Below are 5,379 nucleotides of genomic sequence, written 5' to 3'. Positions count from 1 at the left end.
ATACTTAATATTTTATAATGAAAAATGCTTACATAATGCTTTTGAATCACTCTTATTATCAAATTGCTGCTTTTTTTGTCTCTGGAATCTTTAATCACTTTTACTCTTCCCCAGACAAGCCTCTATTCATTTTTCAAATCTCAGCCTAATTGTCTCTTTTTCAAATTGATCTATTCTGAACCCTTCAATATTAACTATTTTCCCAATGATATTCTCTCCAATTGCATATTTTTATATTAATATAAAAGGTATATATATATACTATTCCTTGTATTTGTAGATTTATTTTGGATGTTTCTTTAATGACTGTCTCCTTCACTAAACCATAACATCCTTGAAAGTAGGGTATTGGTCTCTTCTTTGACATTCTACACCTGGCATCTAACACAATGTCTTATTCTCAATACATGCTTGTTAAACGATCAAAAGAAATAAAAAGTCATAATACTGCATCAAGCCACCAGTGCACTAATTCATTCTGATAGTTTAAAATGTATAATATAAACTCTATTTCTAATTTACAAAGGATTAAAGGGTGACTAAGATACTCTCAATTGATTGGTACCAGTTCGATGGGCAGCTTGTTTTACTTTCTCTTCTCATTATTTTTTATTTTTTCAATAATTTTTATTTTTATAGATTTAGGGGGAAGTTTTGTTACTTTTTTAAATGATTTCAACTTTTATTTAGATTAATGGGGTATATGTGCAAGTTTGTTAAATGGGTATATTGCATGATGCTGAGGTTTAGAGAACAAGTTATCCAGTCACACAGGTAATGAGCCTAGTATCAAATAACCAGTTTTTCAACTCTTGCTTCTTTCACTCCTTCCCCCCTCTGGTAGTCCACAGAGTCAATTGTTGCCATCTTTACGTCCACGATTACTCAGTGTTTAGCTCCCCCTTATAAGTGAGAACATTGTAGTGTTTGGTTTTCTCTTCCTGTGTAAATTTGCTTAAGACAAAGGCCTCTCACTGCATCCATGTTTCTGCAAAGGACATTATTTTGGTTTTTTTAAGGCTACATAATATTCCATGGCGTATATTTACCACATATTCTTTATCCAATCCACCAGTGCTGGGCACCTAGGTTGATTCCATGTCCGCTATTGTGAATAGTGATGTAATCAGCATATAAGTGCAACTGTCTTTTTAGTAGCATAACTTATTTTCTTTCAAATATATACCCAGGGATGGGATTGCTGGATCAAATAATGGTTTTGTTTTAAGGTCTTTGAGAACTCTCCAAACTGCTTTCCATGGTGGCTGAACTAATTTACATTCCCACAAATGGTGTATAAGCATTTCTTTTTCTTCATAGTCTTGCCAGCACCTGACATTTTCTGACTTTTTAATAATAGGTATTCTGACTGGTGTGAGATGGTATCTCATTGTGGATTTTATATACACTTCTCTGATGATTAGTGATGTGGAACCTTTTTTTATGTGTTTTTTGGCTGTTTGTATGTATGTGAATATACCGTTTCATGAATTCTGGGCTTTTAGTATAATCATCAACCAAATAGTGTACATTGTAACCAATGTACCAAAATACCCAAAAGAAAGGAAATCAGTATATTGAAGAGATATCTGCCCTCCTATGTTTGTTGAAGCACTGTTTACAATAGCTGAGATTTTGAAGCAAACTAAGCATCCATCAACAGATAAATGGATTAAGAAAAAGTGGTACATATACACAATGGAGCACTAGTCAGCCATCAAAGACAATGAGATCCAGTCATTTGCAACAACATGGATGGAACTAGAGATCATTATGCTAAGTGAGATAAGCTAGGCACAGAAAGACAAACATTACATGCTCTTACTTATGTGTGGGATTTAAAATGGAAAACAATTGAACTCATGGACACAGAAAGTAGAAGAATAGTTACCAGAGGCTGGGAAGGGTAGTGAGGGGTAGAGATGGTTAATCGGTACAAAAACTAGTTAGAAAGAATGAATAAGACCTATGTTTGATAACACAACAGGGTGACTACAGTCAATAATAACAATTTTACCCTTTAAGATAACTTAAAGAGTGTAATTTGATTGTATATAACTGAAAGGAGTTAAATGGTGGATGGGGTGGATACTCCCATCCTCTTTGATGTGCTTATTTCATATTACATGCTAGTCTTAATATGTCTCATGTTCTCATAAATATATACATCTACTCTATACCCACAAAAATTCTTTTAAAAAAAGATCAGCATGGCCCCTGAACAAGGATGACAGGCAAATTCATGAAGTGTTTCATATTTTTAGCTGCACTTGCCATGGTGGAAAAAAAATGATAACTATGTGGGAATATGAATATGTTATCTTGTTTTATAATAGTACCAACTTTTCTATATCTGTGTATCACAAAACATCCTGTTGTGTATGTTAAATATACATAACAATATTTATTTAAAAAAGAAAACAAAACATATAAATACTGGGAAAAAACTATTATTCATATTTTTAAAAAGCTGTGACATGGACTTAAGGAGTCATAAAATGTCAGTGAAAGCATTAAGAGGTTTCTGAAACCTAATAACTTAATTCTTTGCATAGAATTAGGAATGAAGAACCCTCTTGGGAAGCATACTTGATAGTGCTCCTCTTCAGTCTTTCTCACTTTTGACTATTTATTAGGGTATATGTGTTGTTACAGTGACTGAATTAGGTGAGATTTTTAGGTTTTGAGGGAGCATTTAGAAGAAAAGAGTATTGACTTCTGACTTCGGAGTTATGTTTCCTGAGTTTGATTTGATGCTTAGCTATCTACCAGCTATGTGACACGGGCCGAACTTCCTAATCTCTCTGTGCCTTAGTTTTCCCATATTTAAAATGAGATGAAATTTTAAAGATGTGTCAGCCCCTCTCATTACAGGCCCAGAAGCCTAGGAGGAAAAAATTGTTGGATGGGAAGGGCAAAGGACCCCCTGCTGTGTGCCGCCTAGGGACTTGGTGCTCTGCATCATGACCACTCCAGCTGTGGCTGAAAGAGGCCAACGTATAGCTCAGGCCATGGCTTCAGACGGTGCAAGCCCCAAGCCTTGGCAGCTTCCATGTGGTGTCAAGCCTGTGGGTGCACAGAATTCAAGAACTGAGGTTTCGGAACCTATACCTAGATTTCAGAGAATGTATGGAAACACCTGGCTGTCCCGGCAGAAGATTTCTGCAGGAGCAGAGCAATCATGCAGATCCTCTGCTAGGGCAGTGCAGAAGAGAAATGTGGTATTGGATCCCCCACACACAGCCCCACTGGGGCACTGCCTAGTGGAGCTGTGAGAAGAGGGCTACTGTCTTCCAGACTCCAGAATGGTAGATCCACTGAGAGCTCTCACTGTGCATCTGGAAAAGCCACAGACACTCAACACTAACCCATGAAAGCAGCTGGGAGGGAGGCTATACCCTCCAAAGTCACAGGAGTGGAGCTGCCCAAGGCTGTAGGAGCCCAGCTCTTGCATCAGTGTGCCCTGGATGTGAGGCATGTAGTTAAAGGAGATCATTTTGGAACTTTAAAGTTTAATGATTGTCCTATTGGATTTTGGACTTGAATGGGGCCTGTAGCCCCTTAGTTTTGGCCAATTTCTTCCATTTGGAATGTGTGTATTTGCCCAATGCCTGTATCTCCATTGTATCTGGATAGAAACTAACATACCTTTGATTTTGTAGGCTCATAGGCATTGTCTCAAATAAGATCTTAGACTTCTGTGATAGCGCTGAAATGAGTTAAGACTTCAGAAGACTATTGGAAGGGCATGATTGTGTACTGAATTGTGAGAACATGAGATTTGGGAGTGGCGAGGGGTAGAATAATATGGTTTGGCTGTGTTCCCACCCAAATCTCATCTTGAATTGTAGTTCCCATAATTCCCACATGTCATGGGAGGGGCTAGGTAGAGATAAGTGAATCATGGAGGCAGTTTCCCCCACCCTGTTCTTGTAATAGTGAGTTATTTCTCATGAGATCTGATGGTTTTATAAGGTATTTTTCCCTTCACTGGGCACTCCTGAGGCCTCCTCAGCCATGCTGAACTGTGAGTTAGTTAAATCTCTTTCCTTTATAAATTACCTAGTCTCAGGTATGTCTTTATTAGTAGTGTGAGAACAGACTAATACATACATTATACCAGAAAGATATAGAGTCTTTGAACAGACCGATAACAAGCAGTGATATTGAAATGGCAATAAAGAAATTGCCAACAAAGAAAAGTCCAGGACGAGATGGATTCACTGCTGAATTCTATCATACATTAAGAAGAATTGGTACCAATTCTATTGACACTATCCAAAAGATAGAGAAAGAACGAATCCTTACTAAATAATTCTATGAAGCAGTTTAACCCTAATACAAAAACTAGAGAAGAACATAATAAAAAAAGAAAACTACAGACTAATATCCCTGTTGAACATAGATGTAAAAATCCTCAACAAAATACTAGCGAACCAAATCCAACAGCATATCAAAAAGATAATCCAACATGAGCAAGTGGGTTTTTTACCAGGGATACATGGGTGGTTTAACATATGTAAGTCAATAAATGTGATACACCACATAAATGGAATTAAAAACAAAAATCACATCATCACCTCAATAGATGCATAAAAAGCATTTGACAAACAAAATCCTACATCCCTTTATGATTAAAACCCTCGGAAAAATTGGCATGGAAGGGACATACCCTAAGGTAATAAAAGCCATCTACAACAAACTCACAGCCAACATTATACTGAATGGGGAAAAGTTGAAAGCACTTTTCCTGAGAATTGAAACAAGACAAGGATGCCCACTTTCACCACTTCTACTCAACGTAGTTCTGGAAGTTCTAGCCAGAGCAATCAGACAAGAGAAAGAAATAAAGGGCATCCAAATTGGTAAAGAGGAAGTCACTGTCACTGTTTGCTGATAATATGATTGTATACCTAGAAAACTCTAAAGACTCATCCAAAGAGTTCCTAGAACTAGTAAATGAATTCAGCAATGTTTCAGGTTACAAAATTGATGTACACAAATCAGTATTTCTGCTATACATCAACAGTGACCAAGCTGAGAATCAAATTAAGAACTCAACTTATTTCACAAAGGAATATGCCTAACCAATGATGTAAAAGACATCTACAAGGAAAGCTACAAAACACTGCTGAAAGAAATCACAGATGACACAAACAAATGGAAACACATCCCATGCTCATGGATGGGTAGAATCGATATTGTAAAAATGACCATACTGTCAAAAGCAATCTACAAATTCAATGCAATTCTCATTAAATTACCACCAGCATTCTTCACAGAACTAGAAAAAAATCAATCCTAAAATTCACATGGCATCAATAAAGAGCCTGCATAGCCAAAGCAAGACTAAGCAAAAAGAAAAAATCTGGAGGCATC

The 5,379-nt window shown here is 36.8% G+C and overlaps 1 pseudogene; it reads left to right on the top strand.

The window, feature by feature from the left end:
* Window positions 1–2,161: 2,161 nt before the first annotated feature.
* LOC119620027 (U6 spliceosomal RNA) lies at window positions 2,162–2,262 on the top strand (annotated as a pseudogene).
* Window positions 2,263–5,379: the final 3,117 nt, after the last annotated feature.

Source organism: Chlorocebus sabaeus, chromosome X (genome assembly GCF_047675955.1).
Source record: "Chlorocebus sabaeus isolate Y175 chromosome X, mChlSab1.0.hap1, whole genome shotgun sequence".
In the NCBI taxonomy this organism is placed as follows: domain Eukaryota; kingdom Metazoa; phylum Chordata; class Mammalia; order Primates; family Cercopithecidae; genus Chlorocebus; species Chlorocebus sabaeus.
Note: the sequence above shows the minus strand (reverse complement) of the source record. Positions and strands in the feature narration are given on the sequence as shown.